Source organism: Hyperolius riggenbachi, chromosome 1, assembly GCF_040937935.1.
Source record: "Hyperolius riggenbachi isolate aHypRig1 chromosome 1, aHypRig1.pri, whole genome shotgun sequence".
In the NCBI taxonomy this organism is placed as follows: Eukaryota; Metazoa; Chordata; class Amphibia; order Anura; family Hyperoliidae; genus Hyperolius; species Hyperolius riggenbachi.
In genome coordinates, this window is record NC_090646.1 from 122,265,571 (window position 1) to 122,293,009 (window position 27,439).

At 46.2% G+C, this 27,439-nt stretch overlaps 1 protein-coding gene across 1 annotated transcript in view; it reads left to right on the forward strand.

Moving 5' to 3' along the window:
- Positions 1-2,693: 2,693 nt before the first annotated feature.
- N4BP2 (NEDD4 binding protein 2) overlaps positions 2,694-27,439 on the forward strand; it is a 107,095-nt gene continuing 82,349 nt past the window's right edge. The window contains exon 1 of the mRNA XM_068278472.1: positions 2,694-2,760. The gene's annotated coding sequence lies outside the window, so the exon portion shown is untranslated. The remainder of the gene's footprint in view (positions 2,761-27,439) is intronic.

A 27,439-nucleotide genomic window follows, 5' to 3' on the forward strand; every position in this document is an offset into this window, starting at 1 on the left:
GTTGAAACTGAATGCTGACAAAACTGAGGTCCTGTTTGTCCAAAGCCAGTGCTCGCCATCAAAACAGCTCTATCCTAAAGCAACACCAATCAGGATTGGGAATTCAGACATAAACAGCTCCAACCTTGTGCGCAGCCTTGGCGTACTAATCGATGGGGAATTGAGTTTCAGAAACCAAATTTCATCTGTAGTTAAATCTTCCTTCTTTCATCTGAAGAACATTGCAAAGATTAAACATCTGATTCCCCCAGAGGATCTTCAAACCCTAGTCCACGCCTTCATCACATCACGGCTGGACTACTGCAATGCCCTTTATGCTGGCCTCCCCAAAAAGGACCTGCGTCGCCTGCAATTAGTGCAGAATGCTGCTGCCTGATTGCTAACAAACCAGCCTCGCCACTGTCACATTACACCGATCCTTCGCTCACTGCACTGGCTACCAGTAGAATGGAGAATACTCTTCAAGATTGGACTGCTGACATTCAAATCCCTGCACAATCTGGGCCCTGGATACATGAAGGACTTGCTGAAGCTGCACCACACCTCTCACAACCTCAGATCAGCAAGTTCTATAAACTTGGTCACTCCCAGAGTGCACCTCAAAAAAATCTGGAGACAGAGCCTTCTGTCATGCTGCCCCTACTCTTTGGAACTCCCTACCACACCCAGTAAAGACAGCACCATCCCTGGAGCTATTCAAATCCAGACTGAAAAGCCACCTGTTTAGCCTGGCATTTCCAGATTTATAAAATTCTTCCTCTGTACCACGATGGTCGGAGCCATGCTTATGCGCTTTGAGTCCCACGGGAGAAAAGCGCTTTACAAATGTTATTTGTTGTTGTTGTTGTTGTTGTTGAGCCAGTCAGGCGTAGTGCGCATGCACACACTCCACCGCCAGGAGCATACTACACCTGTGCAGCACTATTGCGCAGGTGCAGAATGTTCCTGGCTGTGGGAGCGGCATGCGGCTGGACAGCGCTGACTGGCTGAATTACCAGGACTCATATCAGAAGATCCGGGTGGTGGAGGACAGCGAGGGACTGATTAGCCTGAACGGGGCTGGAGGAAGCCCCAGGTATGTATAACACTTTACTTTTCATCCGTCTCAGGTACCCTTTAATTTGTAGTCACCAAACCAAATTTTAACAACATATCAAATTATTTGATTTCATCAGCAAAGGGAGTGCATATATTTGCATAAATCAGCATCAGTGCAGAATTATTTCCATCGCATTGACCATCTCTATAAGTGACACAGCAGGCTTTATTCTTACAGCATAGATGTTATTTAGTATATATAAGAGATTCCTGTGTACACATCATATATACAGTCACAATCAAATGTGTATATTTGACCTTAAAAATACGGGGACTGCTTTATTGAAGCAGCACAAGTAACTAATTTTGATTGGTTTATTTCATTTTTGTGGACTAAGCACAGCTATTACTGTATATATACATTCTTTTTTATGACTATTATCTGAGAAATAGAACATTTTATCATATTTTCTATTTTAATTACAGTTACAAATTCATTAGGAGTCGGAGTCGGTGCATTTTTTCCCGACTCCGACTCCAGGCACCCAAAATTGCCCGACTCCACGACTCCGACTCCACGACTCCGACTCCACAGCCCTGGTATTATGTTCCATATGGTTGCCCATTACTGCTATCTGGTGGAGGGGCGCCACAGAGGCTGCCCATTACATCTCTCTGTGGGGGGAGGGGTGCAGAGGCTGGCTAATAATGCTACCTAGGGCTGGATAGAAAAATACTACTTAATACTATTGCATGGGGAAGAGGGGGAGCCCAAAAGCTACCCAATACTTCAATCTTAGAGAAACATGAAGACTACCAGATACTGTTGTCAGAGAAAAGACATAAAAGCTATCTACCATGCTACCTCAATCTGAGCAGTGCACAGAGATTCCCTGATCTTGGGGGGGGGGGGGGGGGGGTTAAGGCTACCTAATACTAATATCTTGGGGCCCAAAGTCTACTTAACAGGTAATTGAGTGAGGGGGCCGATACAAAATTTTGTTGGGGTGACTTCTAGTTGCTCCCCTGAAACAGACCATTTATGTGCTATATATAGTGGTGGTTAAAAACATTGACGTTATCTGCTGAAGATAAATGTATGAGGAATTTATCAGAAGAATTCCAAGGATGGCAATTCCAAGGATAAGATAACAAAAAATGTAATTCACAATGGAAATTTTCATACAGAAAGCTGTTCATGACCAAAAGTTATGAGAAGATACCCTTCTAAGGACACAATTTCTGGGATAAGGCCCCAAAATGGACACGTTCAAACAGAGAGGTGTTTGTGCTCAAATGTTATAAAATGAGCAGCTACAATGTTCTTTAAAGAAAACCTGAACTGAAAATTTAAAGTCAAAATAAGGATACACAATTCATACTTACCTTCCATGTAGCCTACTCCTCGGTGTCTTTCTCCTGTCCCACGTCCTGTTTGTTCACTGTGATCAAGGGAATTTTCCGTCCTCCATTTTGAAAATGGGCATTACCCATAACAGCTTTCTGGTCAGCACACAGTTAAACTGTAACATCGCCCACTTGAGCCATAGGGAAACATGGACATTACCTGGTACATAAGTTTTCCTCTCAGCTATAACTGACAGCAACTGATATTTTACTGACAGCAACTGACATATTTCAGATCTGACAAAATATTGTCAGAACTGGAAGGGATTATTGTCAGAAGAAAATGGTGAGCTTCTGAGATGAACTGATGGCAAGGTAACTATGTAATGTTCATTTGAAGTTACCTCATGTGTTTATTTTAAATATTTTTACTCAGTACAGGTTCTGAAGTTTAAAAAAAAAACAAATATATAAAAAAACAGATACTTACCTAAGGAGAGGGAAGGCCCTTCTCATTCTCCTCACGGTGTTCTCCTTCCCCCGCAGGCTCCTCCGTTAGCAGTCTCTGGCTGATCAGTCTTTGGAAGCACTCGGGTTTCAAAAGACAGGCAGCTCTGTACTGCGAGTACCCTCTTTCACGCACTCGCGCGTGCGCAGGACATCTCTCTCTCCCCACTGGTGTGCCACTCCCCTATTGTAGTGGGCATTCGTCTCTATTTACTTTGGCGTCAATAGCACTGCAGCAACCTATTTAAATTGTTGTGGTGGCGGTGTTGCGTGCATGAGCCGATCAGCTGAAAATCAGTGATGTACTTCCTGTTCAGCAGGGAGCACATCACTGTTGGGGGTTAGGAAGGAGCTATGCATATTACCCTATACCTGTCGCCACAATCTGCCATGGAGTGAATGTGCTTGGTCAGTACACCAGTTGCCACTTAGATGTGATGTGATGCCAATACAATATAATAGCAATGCATCCATTGCAGCGCACACACAATGCTACATACATTTTTCACTCACAACGGATCCACTGCCATTTTATTGAGAAAGACATGGAATCTGCAAGGCAGTGGATGTGCTGGCGCAGGGCATTCACTGTACACTAGGGCTCTTTTCCACTTGAACACGCAAGCACAATCGCACTGCGTTTGCACAACCTGCTTTCTCCACTCGCCGCAGTTGTGCCGTGCAGATGTGGGGAACAAATTGCAATTGCACCAAATCGCAGGCCAGCGATTGTGATTCAAGTAAAAATGAATTACACTGATGGAAGAGGAGCACATCGATCCGTAGATCGCACCGATCGGCATAAGGACTGCGATCAGCTTTTTTGAGCAGATGAGATTACAGCAAGTGGAAGAGCTTCAGATATTATGCTGGGAATACACCATACGTGTTTTCGGCAGATAGAGGGTTCGATAGATAATTTCCGACATGTTCGATCTTATTTTCAATCATTTTTCTGATCGATTTCTCATGGAAGTGAATGGAAATAGATAAGAAAAGATAAGAGAATCGAGCAGGAAATCGATCGGACGGAAAATCGACCAAAAAACGCATTGTGTATTCCAAGCATAACATGATAAAGTCACAGTGCTGCCCATAATTATTCATACCCCTGGCAAATTTTGACTTAAAAGTTACTTTTATTCAACCAGCAAGTCATTTTTTGACGGGAAATGACATAGGTGTCTCCCAAAAGATAAAAAGATGTACAAGACGCATTATTGTGGGGGGAAAAATAATTTCTCAGCTTTTATTTACATTTGAGCAAAAAGTGTTCAGTCCAAAATTATTCATTCCATTCTCAATAATCAATAGAAAAATGTTATTGTCTATTACAGCAATCAAACGCTTCTTTTAATTGCAGACCAGCTTTTTGCATGTCTCCACAGGTATTTTTGCCCATTCATCTTTACCAATGAGCTCCAAATCTTTTAGGTTGGAGGGTTTTCTTGCCATCACTCTGATCTTTAGCTACCTTCACAGATTCTCATTTGGATTCAAGTCAGGACTCTGGCTGGGCCACTCCAAAACGTTAATGTTGTCTGCTAACCATTTCTTCACCACTTTTGCTGTGTGTTTTGGGTCACTGTCATGCTGAAATGTCCACTGGATCCCAAGGCCAAGTTTCTCTGCAGACTGCCTGATGTTGTTGTTGAGAATCCTCATGTATTGTTCTTCCTTCCTAGTGCCGTTTGCTGTGATTAGGTTCCCTGGTCCATTAGCTGAAAAACACCCCAAAAGCATTAGGTTCCCACCAACATGTTTGACAGTGGGGATGTCATGAATGGGGCAGCTGCGGTGAACAGCGCCGCCGCAGCTGCCGCCATGCTGCCACCCGTCCTCCCGGCGTCTAGGCGCCGAGGACGGAACGTTCGGTTAGTAGGGGGGTCACCGTCTCGCGCGCGCACAGACGGGACCTTTATGCGGGGAAGAAGCCGATCAGCTGACCCGCTGGTCAGCTGATCGCAGAGGAGACTCACGGCGCCCAGGATTGGCTGTGCGCAGGGGGACGTGCCAGTGAGGTCTCCTCTGCTTCTTAAGCCTTCGGGCTTCAGTCTGGCGCTGTCTGCTGTCGTGAATACCTCGTGTGTTAGCGCTCAGACCTTAGACTAGATCCCAGGTGTTGATATCAATGACTTCACACCTAGACTAGGATATTGTTATTGTACTGATTACCTGTATATGACTCTTGGCTAAACTCTGACTCTGATCTCGCTTTCTGATTCTGTACTTTTGCCTATCTGCCTTATTAGTTGCTGAACCTCTGCCTGATTGCCGATTACTCTCTTGTCTCACGATTCTGTACCGATACTTACCTCTCCGTTGCTGAACCTCTGCCTGATTACCGATTACTCTCCTGCCTCACGATTCTGTACCGATATTTACCTCTCTGTTGCCGAACCTTGCCTGTCAGACCATTCTACTCACCAGTGGGCCCTCGCCACTGGTGAGGTGCTAGCTTCACTAGCTCCTCTGGTGAAGTTATTCTTTAGTGCAGTACTGTTTGCTGTAACGATCTGTGTCAGCACACAGAGAGAATCTGATTATTGGTGATCTGCAGTATCACCAAGAATACAGATTTATACCTGATTATTGATGATCTGCAGAATCACCAATAATACAAGTAAAACTAACCTCTGGACACCGGATAAGTGTAAGTGTTTGGTGCAACAGTATATGAGTCTGGACCACCTGAGGAGCAGGCGACTCCAGATAGTATAACGAGTATCTCCTGATTGGCTTGGAGTACACAGAGAATCAATGATTCCCTGAACCGCTGGGAATCAGACTCTACTGCAGTCAAAGGACTCCTGTGAGATTGAGTCCCTGACTGGATTGCAGGGAGGTCCCTCTGAGGGACCTCCCTGCACTCTGGACTGGATTGCAGGAGGTCCCTCTGAGGTCCCTCTGTGACACCCCCCCCCCCCCCACTGGGGGGGTGTCACAGGTAGAAGGGTCGGTCAGGCCGGGTCGGCAACACACGAGCAGATAAAGTACAGAGACAGAAGGCTGATTCGGTAACCAGGGACAGGCAGGGTTGGCAACAGGTAATCAGATGTGCAAAGGTACCGAATCAGAGAGCAGGAGCAGAGTCAAGGGTGCAATCGGTCATAACAGATGTCAAGCAGAGGCCTAGTCTAGAGTGTGAGGTCCGTGGTCTCAACACTCAGGGACTGATCTAAAGCACAACACAATAATGACACAGTTTCCCTAGTCTTGGGTGTGAGGTCCGTGGTCTCGACACCCTGGGACTGGTCTAAAGTATAACACAGCAATAACACAGTTTCCCTAGTCTTGGGTGTGAGGTCCGTGGTCTCGACACCCTGGGACTGGTCTAAAGTATAACACAGCAATAACACAGTTATCTGGCTAAGTGTGAATTCCCAGGTCCACCTGGTTCAAACACGGATCTGACTATGGTCTGAGTGCTAACATATAAGCATTCACAATGGCAGACAACCAGGCCAGCCACTGACAGCCGAGAAGTATATATAGCAGAGCGCTTCTCAGCGCCACCCAGTCCCATTCAACCAATCGCCTGCTGCGCTGGGATCAGCTGATCGACCTGATCAGCTGATCCCTCTCCTATTGGCATAAAGGGCCTGCCTGTTAGCGCGCGCGCGTATCTCTCCATCTGTGTGCTCTACTAGGCTCAGACAAACCAGACACATGTCGCTGCGGAGAAACCGCCGGTCTGAACGCGGATTCAGCCGCCCCGCTGTCAGTCCGTGCGGCGGTGTCACCGCAATCCATTACAGTACCCCCCGAGGAGTGGACTCCGGACACTTCCCACCAGGCTTCCCAGGATGTAAGTCATGAAACTCCTTTTTTAATTTCTCCGCATGCATGCGGCAATCTGGCACCCAAGATCTTTCCTCTATACCATATCCTTTCCAGTGGACCAGATATTGCACGGAATTCTGCACTAAGCGAGAGTCCAAGATCTTTTCAATTTCATACTCTGGTTGGTCATCCACCAACACAGGGGGGGGGGGGGGAGGAATCCACGTGAACTGCTGGCTTTAAAAGAGACACATGGAATGATCTCACACCTCTCATACTGGCTGGGTGATCAATCGCGTAAGGGACATCATTGATTTTTTTAGACACTGGAAATGGTCTTATAAATCTAGGGCCCAGTTTGGGCGACAGTTGTTTTAAGGCCAAATGTCGAGTGGGCACCCACACCAAGTCTCCTGGAGAAAACTTCCACTCCACAGACCGTCTTTTATCTGCCTGTCTCTTCTGGGTTTGGAATGCTTTCCCCAGATTCCTTTTAACCATTCCCCAAATCTCCCTTAGCGCCCTCTACCAATCCTCCAGGGCTGGGAACGATGTAGATGCGACTGGCAAAGGAGCAAACTTAGGTGACCTTCCTGACACTACCTGGAATGGGGAAAACCCAGAACAAGAGCTTTTCAGGTTGCTGTGCGCAAATTCCGCAAACGGCAAAAACTTTACCCAATCGGATTGCGCATCTGCAACGTAACACCTGAGGAACTGCTCCAAGGATTGGTTAACTCTCTCGGTCTGACCATTGGTCTGTGGGTGGTAACCTGATGAAAATGCCAGATCCATGTCCAACTGATGGCAGAAGGCTCTCCAAAACTTTGAAACAAATTGGACTCCCCGATCTGACACTACATTCTCCTGAATGCCATGCAGCCGGAAAATGTGCTGGATGAAGAGATCAGCCAATTCCTGGGCCGAGGGGAGTCCTTTCAAAGGGACAAAATGAGCCATCTTACTGAATCTGTCCACTACCACCCAAATGACCGTCTTGCCTTCAGACCGAGGGAGTTCACCCACAAAATCCATGGAGACGTGGGTCCATGGTTCACTTGGAACTGGCAAGGGCTGTAAGGTGCCAACAGGGGCTTGACGAGAGGGTTTACTTCTTGCACACACTGCACACACTCTTACAAACTCCTTACAATCATTCGCCAAAGTAGGCCACCACGCACATCTGGCCAGTAAATCCTGAGTTCTGGTGGCCCCGGGATGACCAGCATTCTTATGGGAATGAAACATCTGCAAGAGATGTAAACGGAAAGGCAGTGGTACAAACATGACCCCACCAGGCTTCCCCTCTGGAGCATCCTGTTGGTAAGGACTCAGAGTGACTGTCCAATCCCTCCAGGTCTCAGTGGCTGCCAGGACTACCTTCTGAGGTAGAATGGTCTCAGGGGCTGAGGGCTGTACTGTTTCAGTTTCAAAACACCTGGATAAGGCATCGGCTTTGATGTTTTTGCTACCCGGGGTATATGTAATTACAAATCTGAATCTTGCAAAGAACAGGGACCACCGGGCCTGGCGGGGGCTTAGTCTATTAGCACCTTCTATGTACTCCAGATTCTTATGATCTGTGTAAACTGTGATAGTGTGTTCTGCACCTTTTAGCCAGTGTCGCCATTCCTCAAAAGCCAACTTGATGGCCAAAAGCTCCCAGTTGCCTATGTCGTAGTTTTTCTCTGCGGGTGAAAATCTACGAGAAAAGTAGGCACATGGGTGGAGTTTGCCCTGTAAGCCTGATCTCTGAGACAATACAGCTCCCACCCCCACCTCTGAAGCATCAACCTCCACAATAAAGGGAAAGGTGACATCGACATGTCTCAATATAGGTGTGGAACAGAACAGTTTCTTAAGTGTGGAAAAAGCCGCATGAGCCTCTGGTGACCAGTGATGAGTATCAGCCCCTTTCTTTGTGAGACTGGTGAGGGGCGAGATGATGGTAGAGTACCCCTTTATGAACCTTCTGTAGTAGTTGGCAAATCCCAGAAATCTCTGGAGCGCCTTCAGTCTAACAGGCTGAGGCCACTCCAGGACAGTGGAAACCTTCCCTGGATCCATTGAGAGGCCAGAGGTGGAGATAATGTACCTCAAGAAGGCAACCAAGGTTACTTCGAAGAGGCATTTCTCCAGTTTAGCATAAAGCAGATTCTGTCTTAACTTTTCCAGCACAAACTTAACATGCCTGCGGTGTTCAGAAAGATTGGACGAAAAAATCAGTATATCGTCCAGATAGACTAAGACAAACTTCCCCAACACCTCCCTGAATACCTCGTTAATTAACTCCTGGAAGACAGCCAGGGCGTTACACAACCCGAAGGGCATCACTAGATACTCGTAATGCCCGTCGGGCGTGTTAAAGGCTGTCTTCCATTAGTCACTATCTCTAATACGCACCAGATTGTATGCACCTCTCAGATCTAGCTTTGAGAAAATCTTGGCGTTGGTCACCTGAGTGAACAAATCGTCAATTAAAGGTAAAGGGTAGCGATTTTTCACTGTGATCTTATTTAGGCCTCTATAATCAATGCAAGGACGAAAGGCCTCCATCTTTTTTCTTCACAAAAAAGAATCCTGCCCCTGCTGGTGAACGGGAGGGACGGATGAACCCTTTAGCCAAATTTTCTCTGATGTATTCCTGCATAGCTAGTTTCTCAGGCCCAGACAGGTTATAGAGGTGACCCCTGGGAGGCATAAAACCGGATCTCAAATCAATGGGAGAATCGAAGGTGCTGTGGGGGGGAAGTTTATCTGCCGACTTGGGACAGAATACGTCAGCAAACTCTGCGTATTGTTTTGGCACACCTTCAACCTGAATGCTGGTATTACCCATGGTTACTTTCGCTAAACAATGATGATAACAATGGGTCGACCAGCTCGTTAGCTGACCTGAAACCCAGTCTATCTGAGGGGAGTGAAGTTGTAACCAAGGCATGCCCAGAATGACGGTGGAGGTTGCCATACGCAAGACCAGAAATTGCAGATTCTCTTCATGCAGTACCCCAACACTGAACCTCAAATTCGGAGTACGAGACAGAGGATGTTTACTTTGCAGAGGAGAGTCATCTACAGCAGTGACCAAAATCGGTTGGTCCAATGGGAGTATAGGTATTCCCAATTTTTTTGCAAAGTCGTAATCTATAAAGTTAGCTGCTGAACCAGAGTCAACGAAAGCTTCGGTGGTAACAGTCTGACCTTTCCATGTGACAGAACAGGGAAGGAGCAAACGATTGTTGTCTAGAGGTAAAGACTGCGCGCCTAGGGTATTACCTCTAACTACACCTAGGCGGCAGCGTTTCCCGACTTCTTAGGGCAATACTGCACTCTATAGACCTCCTCTGCACAGTATAAACAGAGCTGTTCTGTTTTCCTGCGATTCCTCTCCATCCGTGTCAACTTGGACTGACCAATTTGCATTGGTTCTGACGGAGGTGAGACGGGTGGAGGAGAGGCGTAAGAGACATATCTGACCACGCTCCTACCACGGGTTTGCTTCTGATACCATAAACGGCGGTCAACCCGCACTGCTAACGAGATTGCCTCATCAATAGTCTTTGGTTCAGGGTGTCCCAACATCAACTCTGAAACTGCGTCTGACAACCCTGATAAAAAACAATCTAATAGTGCAAAAGCCCCCCACCTAGCTGATACAGACCACTTTCTGAATTCAGCCGCATAGACTTCTACTGGATCCTTGCCTTGACGCAAGGTTTTTAACTTTCGCTCAGCAGTAGAGGCAATGTCCTGTTCGTCATAAATTATGGCCATGTACGTAAAAAATGCCTCTACTGATGTCAGTGCCTCATGCCCTGTCTGTAGGCTATATGCCCAAGTTTGAGCATCTCCTGACAGCAGGGTCTTAATAAATGTGATTCTCTGTGCCTCTGTTTCTGACAAGTTGGGTCTCAGTTCAAAATACGACATTATACGATTCTTAAAATTCTGAAAGTCAGATCTATGACCAGAAAACCTTTCGGGTACAGACATGCGTAAGTCTGTAACTGGAGGAGATCGCACTGAATTTACAGCCGTCTGAAGGACCTGTAAGGACCCAGATAAAGCAGAGATCTGGGCCTGCTGACCGTCCAGCACTCTGATGAAATTTTCCACCGAGGTGGTGAGCGTATCAAGACGGCTGCTAAGTGCGTCCATTTTGTTTTTCAGGTCTGCCGTTCTGTAACGGTCGGTGTCAGCACACAGAGAGAATCTGATTATTGGTGATCTGCAGTATCACCAAGAATACAGATTTATACCCGATTATTGATGATCTGCAGAAACACCAATAATACAAGTATAACTAACCTCTGGACACCTGATAAGTGTAAGTGTTTGGTGCAACAGTATATGAGTCTGGACCACCTGAGGAGCAGGCAACTCCAGATAATATAACGAGTATCTCCTGATTGGCTTGGAGTACACAGAGAATCAATAATTCCCTGAACCGCTGCTTCTTAAGCCTTCGGGCTTCAGTCTGCCGCTGTCTGCTGTCGTGAATACCTCGTGTGTTAGCGCTCAGACCTTAGACTAGATCCCAGGTGTTGATATCAATGACTTCACACCTAGACTAGGATATTGTTATTGTACTGATTACCTGTATATGACTCTTGGCTAAACTCTGACTCTGATCTCGCTTTCTGATTCTGTACTTTTGCCTATCTGCCTTATAAGTTGCTGAACCTCTGCCTGATTGCCGATTACTCTCTTGTCTCACGATTCTGTACCGATACTTACCTCTCCGTTGCTGAACCTCTGCCTGATTACCGATTACTCTCCTGCCTCACGATTCTGTACCGATACTTACCTCTCTGTTGCCGAACCTTGCCTGTCAGACCATTCTACTCACCAGTGGGCTCCTCTGGTGAAGTTATTCTTTAGTGCAGTACTGTTTGCTGTAACGATCGGTGTCAGCACACAGAGAGAATCTGATTATTGGTGATCTGCAGTATCACCAAGAATACAGATTTATACCTGATTATTGATGATCTGCAGAATCACCAATAATACAAGTAAAACTAACCTCTGGACACCGGATAAGTGTAAGTGTTTGGTGCAACAGTATATGAGTCTGGACCACCTGAGGAGCAGGCGACTCCAGATAGTATAACGAGTATCTCCTGATTGGCTTGGAGTACACAGAGAATCAATGATTCCCTGAACCGCTGGGAATCAGACTCTACTGCAGTCAAAGGACTCCTGTGAGATTGAGTCCCTGACTGGATTGCAGGGAGGTCCCTCTGAGGGACCTCCCTGCACTCTGGACTGGATTGCAGGAGGTCCCTCTGAGGTCCCTCTGTGACACCCCCCCCCCCCCCACTGGGGGGGTGTCACAGGTAGAAGGGTCGGTCAGGCCGGGTCGGCAACACACGAGCAGATAAAGTACAGAGACAGAAGGCTGATTCGGTAACCAGGGACAGGCAGGGTTGGCAACAGGTAATCAGATGTGCAAAGGTACCGAATCAGAGAGCAGGAGCAGAGTCAAGGGTGCAATCGGTCATAACAGATGTCAAGCAGAGGCCTAGTCTAGAGTGTGAGGTCCGTGGTCTCAACACTCAGGGACTGATCTAAAGCACAACACAATAATGACACAGTTTCCCTAGTCTTGGGTGTGAGGTCCGTGGTCTCGACACCCTGGGACTGGTCTAAAGTATAACACAGCAATAACACAGTTTCCCTAGTCTTGGGTGTGAGGTCCGTGGTCTCGACACCCTGGGACTGGTCTAAAGTATAACACAGCAATAACACAGTTATCTGGCTAAGTGTGAATTCCCAGGTCCACCTGGTTCAAACACGGATCTGACTATGGTCTGAGTGCTAACATATAAGCATTCACAATGGCAGACAACCAGGCCAGCCACTGACAGCCGAGAAGTATATATAGCAGAGCGCTTCTCAGCGCCACCCAGTCCCATTCAACCAATCGCCTGCTGCGCTGGGATCAGCTGATCGACCTGATCAGCTGATCCCTCTCCTATTGGCATAAAGGGCCTGCCTGTTAGCGCGCGCGCGTATCTCTCCATCTGTGTGCTCTACTAGGCTCAGACAAACCAGACACATGTCGCTGCGGAGAAACCGCCGGTCTGAACGCGGATTCAGCCGCCCCGCTGTCAGTCCGTGCGGCGGTGTCACCGCAATCCATTACAGTACCCCCCGAGGAGTGGACTCCGGACACTTCCCACCAGGCTTCCCAGGATGTAAGTCATGAAACTCCTTTTTTAATTTCTCCGCATGCATGCGGCAATCTGGCACCCAAGATCTTTCCTCTATACCATATCCTTTCCAGTGGACCAGATATTGCACGGAATTCTGCACTAAGCGAGAGTCCAAGATCTTTTCAATTTCATACTCTGGTTGGTCATCCACCAACACAGGGGGGGGGGGGGAGGAATCCACGTGAACTGCTGGCTTTAAAAGAGACACATGGAATGATCTCACACCTCTCATACTGGCTGGGTGATCAATCGCGTAAGGGACATCATTGATTTTTTTAGACACTGGAAATGGTCTTATAAATCTAGGGCCCAGTTTGGGCGACAGTTGTTTTAAGGCCAAATGTCGAGTGGGCACCCACACCAAGTCTCCTGGAGAAAACTTCCACTCCACAGACCGTCTTTTATCTGCCTGTCTCTTCTGGGTTTGGAATGCTTTCCCCAGATTCCTTTTAACCATTCCCCAAATCTCCCTTAGCGCCCTCTACCAATCCTCCAGGGCTGGGAACGATGTAGATGCGACTGGCAAAGGAGCAAACTTAGGTGACCTTCCTGACACTACCTGGAATGGGGAAAACCCAGAACAAGAGCTTTTCAGGTTGCTGTGCGCAAATTCCGCAAACGGCAAAAACTTTACCCAATCGGATTGCGCATCTGCAACGTAACACCTGAGGAACTGCTCCAAGGATTGGTTAACTCTCTCGGTCTGACCATTGGTCTGTGGGTGGTAACCTGATGAAAATGCCAGATCCATGTCCAACTGATGGCAGAAGGCTCTCCAAAACTTTGAAACAAATTGGACTCCCCGATCTGACACTACATTCTCCTGAATGCCATGCAGCCGGAAAATGTGCTGGATGAAGAGATCAGCCAATTCCTGGGCCGAGGGGAGTCCTTTCAAAGGGACAAAATGAGCCATCTTACTGAATCTGTCCACTACCACCCAAATGACCGTCTTGCCTTCAGACCGAGGGAGTTCACCCACAAAATCCATGGAGACGTGGGTCCATGGTTCACTTGGAACTGGCAAGGGCTGTAAGGTGCCAACAGGGGCTTGACGAGAGGGTTTACTTCTTGCACACACTGCACACACTCTTACAAACTCCTTACAATCATTCGCCAAAGTAGGCCACCACGCACATCTGGCCAGTAAATCCTGAGTTCTGGTGGCCCCGGGATGACCAGCATTCTTATGGGAATGAAACATCTGCAAGAGATGTAAACGGAAAGGCAGTGGTACAAACATGACCCCACCAGGCTTCCCCTCTGGAGCATCCTGTTGGTAAGGACTCAGAGTGACTGTCCAATCCCTCCAGGTCTCAGTGGCTGCCAGGACTACCTTCTGAGGTAGAATGGTCTCAGGGGCTGAGGGCTGTACTGTTTCAGTTTCAAAACACCTGGATAAGGCATCGGCTTTGATGTTTTTGCTACCCGGGGTATATGTAATTACAAATCTGAATCTTGCAAAGAACAGGGACCACCGGGCCTGGCGGGGGCTTAGTCTATTAGCACCTTCTATGTACTCCAGATTCTTATGATCTGTGTAAACTGTGATAGTGTGTTCTGCACCTTTTAGCCAGTGTCGCCATTCCTCAAAAGCCAACTTGATGGCCAAAAGCTCCCAGTTGCCTATGTCGTAGTTTTTCTCTGCGGGTGAAAATCTACGAGAAAAGTAGGCACATGGGTGGAGTTTGCCCTGTAAGCCTGATCTCTGAGACAATACAGCTCCCACCCCCACCTCTGAAGCATCAACCTCCACAATAAAGGGAAAGGTGACATCGACATGTCTCAATATAGGTGTGGAACAGAACAGTTTCTTAAGTGTGGAAAAAGCCGCATGAGCCTCTGGTGACCAGTGATGAGTATCAGCCCCTTTCTTTGTGAGACTGGTGAGGGGCGAGATGATGGTAGAGTACCCCTTTATGAACCTTCTGTAGTAGTTGGCAAATCCCAGAAATCTCTGGAGCGCCTTCAGTCTAACAGGCTGAGGCCACTCCAGGACAGTGGAAACCTTCCCTGGATCCATTGAGAGGCCAGAGGTGGAGATAATGTACCTCAAGAAGGCAACCAAGGTTACTTCGAAGAGGCATTTCTCCAGTTTAGCATAAAGCAGATTCTGTCTTAACTTTTCCAGCACAAACTTAACATGCCTGCGGTGTTCAGAAAGATTGGACGAAAAAATCAGTATATCGTCCAGATAGACTAAGACAAACTTCCCCAACACCTCCCTGAATACCTCGTTAATTAACTCCTGGAAGACAGCCAGGGCGTTACACAACCCGAAGGGCATCACTAGATACTCGTAATGCCCGTCGGGCGTGTTAAAGGCTGTCTTCCATTAGTCACTATCTCTAATACGCACCAGATTGTATGCACCTCTCAGATCTAGCTTTGAGAAAATCTTGGCGTTGGTCACCTGAGTGAACAAATCGTCAATTAAAGGTAAAGGGTAGCGATTTTTCACTGTGATCTTATTTAGGCCTCTATAATCAATGCAAGGACGAAAGGCCTCCATCTTTTTTCTTCACAAAAAAGAATCCTGCCCCTGCTGGTGAACGGGAGGGACGGATGAACCCTTTAGCCAAATTTTCTCTGATGTATTCCTGCATAGCTAGTTTCTCAGGCCCAGACAGGTTATAGAGGTGACCCCTGGGAGGCATAAAACCGGATCTCAAATCAATGGGAGAATCGAAGGTGCTGTGGGGGGGAAGTTTATCTGCCGACTTGGGACAGAATACGTCAGCAAACTCTGCGTATTGTTTTGGCACACCTTCAACCTGAATGCTGGTATTACCCATGGTTACTTTCGCTAAACAATGATGATAACAATGGGTCGACCAGCTCGTTAGCTGACCTGAAACCCAGTCTATCTGAGGGGAGTGAAGTTGTAACCAAGGCATGCCCAGAATGACGGTGGAGGTTGCCATACGCAAGACCAGAAATTGCAGATTCTCTTCATGCAGTACCCCAACACTGAACCTCAAATTCGGAGTACGAGACAGAGGATGTTTACTTTGCAGAGGAGAGTCATCTACAGCAGTGACCAAAATCGGTTGGTCCAATGGGAGTATAGGTATTCCCAATTTTTTTGCAAAGTCGTAATCTATAAAGTTAGCTGCTGAACCAGAGTCAACGAAAGCTTCGGTGGTAACAGTCTGACCTTTCCATGTGACAGAACAGGGAAGGAGCAAACGATTGTTGTCTAGAGGTAAAGACTGCGCGCCTAGGGTATTACCTCTAACTACACCTAGGCGGCAGCGTTTCCCGACTTCTTAGGGCAATACTGCACTCTATAGACCTCCTCTGCACAGTATAAACAGAGCTGTTCTGTTTTCCTGCGATTCCTCTCCATCCGTGTCAACTTGGACTGACCAATTTGCATTGGTTCTGACGGAGGTGAGACGGGTGGAGGAGAGGCGTAAGAGACATATCTGACCACGCTCCTACCACGGGTTTGCTTCTGATACCATAAACGGCGGTCAACCCGCACTGCTAACGAGATTGCCTCATCAATAGTCTTTGGTTCAGGGTGTCCCAACATCAACTCTGAAACTGCGTCTGACAACCCTGATAAAAAACAATCTAATAGTGCAAAAGCCCCCCACCTAGCTGATACAGACCACTTTCTGAATTCAGCCGCATAGACTTCTACTGGATCCTTGCCTTGACGCAAGGTTTTTAACTTTCGCTCAGCAGTAGAGGCAATGTCCTGTTCGTCATAAATTATGGCCATGTACGTAAAAAATGCCTCTACTGATGTCAGTGCCTCATGCCCTGTCTGTAGGCTATATGCCCAAGTTTGAGCATCTCCTGACAGCAGGGTCTTAATAAATGTGATTCTCTGTGCCTCTGTTTCTGACAAGTTGGGTCTCAGTTCAAAATACGACATTATACGATTCTTAAAATTCTGAAAGTCAGATCTATGACCAGAAAACCTTTCGGGTACAGACATGCGTAAGTCTGTAACTGGAGGAGATCGCACTGAATTTACAGCCGTCTGAAGGACCTGTAAGGACCCAGATAAAGCAGAGATCTGGGCCTGCTGACCGTCCAGCACTCTGATGAAATTTTCCACCGAGGTGGTGAGCGTATCAAGACGGCTGCTAAGTGCGTCCATTTTGTTTTTCAGGTCTGCCGTTCTGTAACGGTCGGTGTCAGCACACAGAGAGAATCTGATTATTGGTGATCTGCAGTATCACCAAGAATACAGATTTATACCCGATTATTGATGATCTGCAGAAACACCAATAATACAAGTATAACTAACCTCTGGACACCTGATAAGTGTAAGTGTTTGGTGCAACAGTATATGAGTCTGGACCACCTGAGGAGCAGGCAACTCCAGATAATATAACGAGTATCTCCTGATTGGCTTGGAGTACACAGAGAATCAATAATTCCCTGAACCGCTGCTTCTTAAGCCTTCGGGCTTCAGTCTGCCGCTGTCTGCTGTCGTGAATACCTCGTGTGTTAGCGCTCAGACCTTAGACTAGATCCCAGGTGTTGATATCAATGACTTCACACCTAGACTAGGATATTGTTATTGTACTGATTACCTGTATATGACTCTTGGCTAAACTCTGACTCTGATCTCGCTTTCTGATTCTGTACTTTTGCCTATCTGCCTTATTAGTTGCTGAACCTCTGCCTGATTGCCGATTACTCTCTTGTCTCACGATTCTGTACCGATACTTACCTCTCCGTTGCTGAACCTCTGCCTGATTACCGATTACTCTCCTGCCTCACGATTCTGTACCGATACTTACCTCTCTGTTGCCGAACCTTGCCTGTCAGACCATTCTACTCACCAGTGGGCTCCTCTGGTGAAGTTATTCTTTAGTGCAGTACTGTTTGCTGTAACGATCGGTGTCAGCACACAGAGAGAATCTGATTATTGGTGATCTGCAGTATCACCAAGAATACAGATTTATACCTGATTATTGATGATCTGCAGAATCACCAATAATACAAGTAAAACTAACCTCTGGACACCGGATAAGTGTAAGTGTTTGGTGCAACAGTATATGAGTCTGGACCACCTGAGGAGCAGGCGACTCCAGATAGTATAACGAGTATCTCCTGATTGGCTTGGAGTACACAGAGAGTCAATGATTCCCTGAACCGCTGGGAATCAGACTCTACTGCAGTCAAAGGACTCCTGTGAGATTGAGTCCCTGACTGGATTGCAGGGAGGTCCCTCTGAGGGACCTCCCTGCACTCTGGACTGGATTGCAGGGAGGTCTGAGGGACCTCCCTGCACTCTGGACTGGATTGCAGGAGGTCCCTCTGAGGTCCCTCTGTGACACCCCCCCCCCCCACTGGGGGGGGGGGGGGTGTCACAGGTAGAAGGGTCGGTCAGGCCGGGTCGGCAACACACGAGCAGATAAAGTACAGAGACAGAAGGCTGATTCGGTAACCAGGGACAGGCAGGGTTGGCAACAGGTAATCAGATGTGCAAAGTTACCGAATCAGAGAGCAGGAGCAGAGTCAAGGGAGCAATCGGTCATAACAGATGTCAAGCAGAGGCCTAGTCTAGAGTGTGAGGTCCGTGGTCTCAACACTCAGGGACTGATCTAAAGCACAACACAATAATGACACAGTTTCCCTAGTCTTGGGTGTGAGGTCCGTGGTCTCGACACCCTGAGACTGGTCTAAAGTATAACACAGCAATAACACAGTTTCCCTAGTCTTGGGTGTGAGGTCCGTGGTCTCGACACCCTGGGACTGGTCTAAAGTATAACACAGCAATAAAACAGTTATCTGGCTAAGTGTGAATTCCCAGGTCCACCTGGTTCAAACACACTGACGGATCTGACTATGGTCTGAGTGCTAACACATAAGTATTCGCAATGGCAGACAACCAGCCACTGACAGCCGAGAAGTATATATAGCAGAGCGCTTCTCAGCGCCACCCAGTCCCATTCAACCAATCGCCTGCTGCGCTGGGATTAGCTGATTGACCTGATCAGCTGATCCCTCTCCTATTGGCATAAAGGGCCTGCCTGTTAGCGCGCGCGCGTAGCTCTCCATCTGTGTGCTCTACTAGGCTCAGACAACCCAGACGCATGTCGCTGCGGAGAAACCGCCGGTCTGAACACGGATTCAGCCGCCCCGCTGTCAGTCCGCGCGGCGGTGTCTCCGCAATCCATTACATTTGCGTTTTCTGCTCTTAGGGTGCAGTACAGTCTGAATCACCTGCTTCTCAGACGATCATTAGTGCAGTACTGCTTGTGTCTCCTGCTCTTAGGCTGCAGTACAGTCTGAGTCGCCCGCTCCTCGGGTGATCATTCGGCTGCAGTACACTGTGAATCACCTGCTCCTCGGGAGATTCGGTCTCTTCAGTATTGTATCTCCAGCTTGCTGGAGCTTGAACTCCATTACACGGTCAGTGTACCGATAGTCCCTCACCAGCCCCTCTGGTGAGGTCTCATAAAACTATTAAAGTTACGGTTGCACCAAACACTACACACTCAGCTCTTTGTGTTGCTATACTGGTATTATTGGTGATTCTGCAGATCACACATAATCAGGTATAGCGTCTGCAATGTTGGTGATTCTGCAGATCACCAAACAATCAGACATCTGAGTTGCGACACCCAACCGTTACAGGGGATGGTGTTCTGTATGTTGAGGCTTCTCCTTTTTTACGCCAAATGAAGGAAACATCATTGTGAACAAACAATCACATTTTTCTTTCATCTGACCATAACGCAGAAGACGAGAAGTCTTCTTTGTCCAGATGAGCATTTGCAAAGGCCAAGTGAGCTTTTGTGTGCCGTATCTGGAAAAGTGGTGTCCTCCTTGGTCTGCATCAGCAGTGTGCAGTGTCTGTTGGATTGTCTGCCTTGAGGCATTGCCACCAACAGAGCCCAGATTCACCAGGATGGCATTGGTGGTGATCCTTGAATTCTTTTTCACCTTTTTCACTATCCTCCTGTCCAGCACAGGTGTCACTTTTGGCTTCCGACCACGTCCTCTGAGATTTTCCACAGTGCGGAACATCTTGTATATTTTAATAATGCTTTGCACTGTAACCACTGGAACTTGAAAACATTTTGAAATGGCCTTGTAGCCCTTTCCTAAAAAAATGGCCTTGTGAGCAGCCACAATGTGCAGCCGCAGGTCCTCACTGAGCTCCTTTGTTTTAGCCACGACTGTCCACAAACCAATAGCAGAGAGCTGGTGTTTTTCTCCTGTTTAGTTGATTAAAACAGCTGTTCCCAACTAATTAAGGTAATTAGGATGCTTTAGAACAGCTTGGACTATTTGTAATGGTATAAAACTTTGGATTTTCCCACAGACTGTGACAGTTTGTGAACGGTATGAATAATTTTGGACTGGACACTTTTAGCTCAAATGTAAATAAAAGCTAAGAAATGATTTTTTTCCCCACAATAATACCACTTGTACATCATATTATTATGTTTTGCAAGGCACCTATGTCATTTCCCATCAAAAAATTGCTTGCTGGTTGAATAAAAGTAACTTGAAGTCAAAATTTGCCAGGGGTATGAATAATTATGGGCAGCACTGTACATTATAGGGAACTAGAACAACTAGGGTCTTTGCCCAAGGCCAGAAGAAAACAAAGAGCCCCCCCCCCCCCCCACACACACACACACACACACACACACACTGAGAGAGCTATGCCAAGTACAAGTTGCCTTCCCAAAAGGGTTTTTTTTTATCCAAGGACTCTCCTTTGCATATCCCTGAAAAGAAGTGATTTGCATATATTCATTCACTATCCTGAAGAGAAGTAACTTCTAGGGCTTGTAAAACTGAATAAACTTGTTACAGTGTCCACAGACAACTGCTAATTTGCACATCTATCAGAAGGGACCAGTAAATAGTACACACAATTTATAATAAAATGCACAGACAACTAATCACTAACATCCTCCTCCAGGAAATTGATTTTTGTTTACCAAAGTGGAGAGTTAAAGCAAACCTGAGGTGACTCACTTCGGGTTCGATACTAAGGGCAGGTTCACAAGGGCGCCCCACAGCGCTAAACGTCGGACCGAGGCACTCATTATTTAAAGAGGAACTCCAGTGAAAATAATGTAATTTAAAAAATGTGCTTCATTTTTACAATACTTATGTATAAATTATTTAGTCAGTGTTTGCCCACTGTAAAATCTTTCCTCACCCTGATTTACATTCTGACATTTATCACATGATGACATTTTTACTGCTGGCAGGTGATGTCACTGGAAGTAGCTGCTGCTTGCTTTTTTGGCAGTTGGAAACAGCTTTAAACAGCTATTTCCCACAATGCAACGAGGTTCACAAACAGGAAACTGCCAGGACCATGGTCCTCACAGTTTGCTGTGGGAGGGGCTTCACCACAATATCAGCCATACAGAGCCCCCTGATGATCCGTTTGTGAAAAGGAAAATATTTCTCATGTAAAATGGAGTATCAGCTACTGATTGGGATGAAGTTCAAATCTTGGTCACGGTTTCTTTTTAAGTGCTGTCCATTCAAATAAATGGACGAGGTCGGTATGATCATTTACCGCCGTTTACATGAATGCCCCCCAGTGGGGGTTAAAAACGACGTACACCGGAAAGACAAGACAAGTAACATTTATATTGCGCTTTTCTCCTGGCGGACTCAAAATGCTTCAGGGCTGCAACCACTAGGGTGCGCTCAGTAAGCAGTAGCAGTGTTAGGGAGTCTTGCCCAAGGACTCATTACTGAATAGGTACTGGCTTACCATGGTTGCCACCTCATTCCTTTAAATACCGGCACATATGAATTATACCTGCCTTGTGGCTAGTTATGCTGGATACACACGGTTCGTTCCCAAACTCGATTCCCATCGACGCGCCGCTCGATTCCCGTCGATTCGTTTATTTCTGACATGTCCGATTCACGGTTCGATGGATCGTTAGGTCGATTTGCCAAACTTTACATGGCAATCGACTTAAAAATCATCGAAATGCGCTCAGAAATGTTCGGGAATAATCGATTAGTCGGGAATCGAGCGGCGCACTCGATGCGGGAACGAACCGTGTGTATTCAGCATTAGATGCAATTAAGGCACTGCTTATGTGTGAGTAGCCCCAGAAAGTATATAACTTAGATGTGCCGGTATTTAAAGGAATGAGGTGGCAACCCTGTGGCTTACTAAACAGGAAGCCAAAATTCAAACAAGGTCACCTACATCAAAGTCAGAGCCCTTAACCTCCCTAGCGGTATGGACAGAAATGTCCGTTCAAAAAAACATGCTGTGAACAGTATAAACATGCATACACATCAATACTCTCCTGCACTGTATACTAGACCCTTGCTTGACACATTTTGGCAAGTTACAGGAAAAAAAAGTTTTAAAAATAAATTTTATCACTGTTTGCACAGAAATCCTGGGGAAATTGAACGCTGGGAAGGTTAAAGGGAATCTAAACTGAGAATGCTATGGATTTTTCCTTTTAAAATAATACCGGTTGCCTGACTCTCCTGCTGATCCTGTGTCTCTAATACTATTAGCCACAGCCCCTGAACAAGCATGCAGATCAGATGCTCTGACTGAAGTCAGATTGGATTAGCTGCATGCTTGTTTCAGTTGTGTGATTCAGCCAACACTGCAGCCAAAGAGATCAGAAGGACTGCCAGGCAACTGGTATGGTTTTAAAGGAAACATCCATAACCCTCTCAGTTTAGGTTCCCTTTAACTATTACATTATGCAGGAAGATGCAGGAAGCTCTCAAATGCTTTTAAAAGCATTTTAACAAGACCCTGCGGGATCCCCGTCTGAACCAGGCCTTACCTAAAAGAGGGAAGGATTTGGATACTAGAGAGCCGTCCTGTTCCTCCATTCCGCAGTCACTTCAGGTTCACTTTGGGTCGTTGGGACTCACCATGTTGGGGTTGTTTCTGATACATTGTATTGTATCATTTCTGTAAAAAATACTTGAAGGGGAACTTCAGCCTAAACAAACATACTGTCATTAAGTTACATTAGGTATGTTAATTAGAATAGATAGGTTATATAATCTTTTACCCACCCTGTTTTAAAACAACAGGCAAATGTTTGTGATTCATGGGGGCTGCCATCTTTGTCATGGGGGCAGCCATCTTTTTGGTTGAAAGGAGGTGACAAGGAGCATAAGGCCACATACACACATCAGACCATAGTCTTTGGAAAATGAAAGATCACAGACCAATCTTACCACCCTTCATGTAGTATGAGAGCCATACTCTACACAGTCTTTTCAATGGAGCTGAACTCCACATCAGAAAAAAATCTTTGCAAGATGCTGCACACACAGATGCTGTACAGACACAAAATATCAGTATCTGCAAAAGATCTGTTCCTGCCAAAAATCCATTCCTGCAAATTGCAATGATAGTCTATGAGATCTGCACATCATCATACACACATGATTTAACGGACATTCATCTGCAGATCAGATCCACCAGGATGGATTTTCAGATCTGCAGATGATTGCTTGATCTGCAGATGAATGTCGGTTAAATCATGTGTGTATGATGATCTGCAGATCTCATAGACTATCATTGCGATTTGCAGGAATGGATTTTTGGCAGGAACAGATCTTTTGCAGATACTGATCTTTTGTGTCTGTACAGCATCTGTGTGTGCAGCATCTTGCAAAGATTTTTTTCTGATGTGGAGTTCAGCTCCATAGAAAAGACTGTGTAGAGTATGGCTCTCATACTACATGAAGGGTGGTAAGATTGGTCTGTGTTCTTTCATTTTCCAAAGACTATAGTCTGATGTGTGTATGAGCCTTAAGACACAATTCCAACTGTCCGGTGTCCTGATAACCCCTCCCAGCTGCACGCACTAGGCTTCAAATGTCAAATTAAAAATGTAAAAAAAAAATTTGCACCAAAACAGCAGAATGAGAACAACAACATCAGAAATACCATCATGCTTTGCACAGCATAAGGGGAAAACTGCCCGGGCAGTTTTCTTCTGTGCAGCTAAAAATGAGGCTTGTATAAGAGAAACAAAGTTCTGATGCTGTGAAACTGTTAAAGAAACACCAGGCCTTTTCAGTGCTGCTGAGTCAATTTTTAGTCTGGAGGTTCACTTTAATGGCCTAGTGCACACCAAAAACCGCTAGCAGATCCGCCAAATGCTAGCAGATTTTGAAACGCTTTTTCTTATTTTTCTGTAGCGTTTCAGCTAGCATTTTGCGGTTTTGTGTAGCGGTTTTGGTGTAGTAGATTTCATGTATTGTTACAGTAAAGCTGTTACTGAACAGCTACTGTAACAAAAAACGTAACATTGAGACAGAAACGCCTCTGCAATTCAAAATCTGCAGCAGCCCGGGAGTATGCGTTTCTGCAAAACGCCTCCCGCTCTGGTGTGCACCAGCCCATTGAAATACAGTACCCAAGCGTTTCCACATCCGCAAGCAGATCGTAAAACGCAGCCGAACCGCTCTGGTGTGCACTAGGCCATAGTGGACCTGAACTCTTGCACTGGGCAGAAGGAAAACATAGAGAAATGCACCCTGTATGTACTTACAGAATTTTGCCTGTCTAATCCCCCCTCATCTGTGACTAAGCACAAGTTGTAATTTGATCCCTTCTTTGTGTTAGCTGACTGCCACAACAGAGAGCTCATTTGTAAATACAGGATGTTAACAATATGTCTGCTTCCATGAAAGCAGGAAGTAGACAAACTGCATATCTGTTGCAGGATTTGTATCAGCTGTTGCTTATCTTTTAGAACTGAGATGAAGTTCTGAGTTCAGGTCTGCTTTAAAGAGAATCTGTACTCTAATATTCTTACACTAAAAAGCATACCATTCTATTCCTTATTTTCTCCTGTGCCCCTCTGTGCTGTTTCTGCCACTCTCTGCTGCAATCCTGGCTTGTAATTAACAGTTTTAGGGCCTGTACACATGCAGGCGCATGCGTTTTTAAAGTGCCTGCGTTTTTTGTGCGTTTGCGTTTTTCTTGTAATTGCTGATTGGCTAAAGAATCCTTTGTTTTTTTTCTAGTTTACATTTCAACAGGAATCAGGACATTGCAGAGTCTTCTGGGATACTGACTTCTGAAAAACGCAGGCAAAAACGCAAGCGCATGCGTTTTTAATGCGTTTTTCATGCGCTGCGCTTAAAAAAGCGCAGCAGGCACTGCGTTTGTGTTTTTTTTTAAAACGCATCGCACCAGTGTGTACAAGTCATCACGATTTTCATTCTTTTTCAAAAGACCGTGCGTTTTTAAAAACGCATGCGTTTTTAAAAACGCAACGCAAGCGCAGCAGTGTGTACAGGCCCATAGGCAGTGTTTACAAACAAACTAACCAGCTTGTAATAGGCTCACATAAACAGTGTGTGAGTCATACAGAGTGTGCAGGGGGCCTGCAGAGGGTGTGTATCGCTTCTATCCAATCACAAGCAGCCCTGCACATTCCACACATTCAAGCCTTAGCCCGGCAGACACGACAGGGGAAAAGAGATAAGATTTATTACAGAGACAGTGCAATTAGGAAAGGCTGCAGTAAGCCAGAGCACATTAGAACAGGCATAGGAACTTATAGTATAGAAGAACTAAGGCTGAAAAATTTGTTACAGAGTCTCTTTAAAGGGGTTCTTTCGCGAAAAAAGTAGGCAGTTAAAAAATGTGACAGATGACAGGTTTTGGGCAAGTCCATCTTTTTAAGGGGGATTCTCAGGGCTTTCTTTGTTTTCAACAGCATTTCCTGAACAACAGTTGCAAAATCTAACTGACATAATAGTGTGCAAGTGATTAGGGAGGCCGGCTGGTATCTTGCTATTTTGGCAGTTAAACTGCTGTTCAGGAAATGCTGTTGAAAACAAAGAAAGCCCTGAGAATCCCCCTTAAAAAGATGGACTGGCTCAAAACCTGTCATCTGTCACATTTTTTAACTGCCTACTTTTTTCGCGAAAGAACCCCTTTAATAACATACGTCTATTAGAATAAAAAAGTGGCAGTTCAGCAGACAGAAATATCATATTGGATACAGTATACAAAGTACTGTCTTTTGTGGTGAATCAATATGGGGCATACAGTTTGTAGAAGTGTTTAATAATCAGTCATGTGACGCCCTGTTGCCATGGAGACAACGCTGGAATTGGAGATGGTGAGATTTAAAGTGAACCAGAGACGAAGCACCCTTGTGTATTTTACCATAGAAATCAGTGGGAACAGAGAGAAAACATTTACCCTGCTCTCTGTTCCATCCTCACTGCTAAAAGTGTCTGTTATCTAGCTGAGATAAGAATCCCGGACTGAGCATTGAGTCTGGCTTTGCTATAATGGCTCAGCTATAATGATTCCTGAGCAAAGCCAGCAGGGGGCAGGCTTGGACTTGAAAAGACACAAAAGAACACAGTCTCAGCTATAATCTTTCTGTAGCAAAGCCAGACCGACTAATTCTTATCTTAGAGGTGATAACAGGCAAATTAAACAGAGAACAATGTAACAAAGAGCAGATTAGGTGTTTACTGTCATGTTCCCACTGATTTATAAGGTAAAATACATGAGGTTGCTTCATCTCTGGTTCTCTTTAAGTTTCCCACTTGCCACCTGCGATTCCGCAGGAAGGGAGAGAGTAAGGAGGGCAGACATTTGAGGACCGCAGCTCGCAGAATCAGACACGGGCCGCAAAAAGTTTGCCCAGCCCCGTACTAGTCACTGGCTATGAGGGGATTGCTACACTGGCCACACGTATTCAAACGCAATTACTGTCGCCTGCACGGATTGAGACCCAATCCCTCATTAAATGGTTTGAGGCTGAGTTTTGTACAATAACGTTGCAAGCATAGGCGCTAGCGAAGCTTTCTGTTGCTGTACAGGGGGAGGAGAGGCAAAACAGGACATACAATGGTGCAGCAAGGACCAGGAAAAGGGGTATGGAGGAGAACAATGGCCTTGGCTGGCACTAAGAAGAGACAGCATTCCAGAGTGTGAGGGGACACCATAAACACATTAGATTTGGCCGGCCGCCTTGTCCTAGAACAATCTACTGTCTATACCGGGGGAGAGTGTGTGGGAGTAGCATACATGCAAAAAGGTCGCCTGAAAATTTGGGCACAGGGTGAAGCCGAAAAACGTCTCACCCTGCTCCAGCAAAAGTTCCACCGGCGTTAATTACTTTACCCCTCCAGGCCACCATGAACACAGGGGAAAGACGTAATTCGGCTGCAAGCTATTGCTGGCTGCCAAATTACACTGTTTTAAAAGTAATTTGGGCTCTGTCTTTTGACTGCGGCCAAATTACTGTCTGAGCGCCGCTATAGCTGTAATTCACATTAAGGCCTATGATGGTGCGCCCAAATGTCCCGATGCCTTTTTGTTCTGTTTCCATCGGAGTATCCGTACTTTTCCATAATCTAGCATGTATACATGCTTTAACCACTTCCTCTCCCCGGGACAAGTAACTACGTCCCTGCAAAATCCCATATCACCTTGCAGGGACGTTGCTACTACGTTCCTTCCCGCTCGGTGCCCCGCGCGCTCCTGCAATTGTTACCACCGCCAATCGTTAGCCGGGAGATCAATGAATGGGTACACAGTTTTTCACAGGTCTTCTGCACAAGACCTC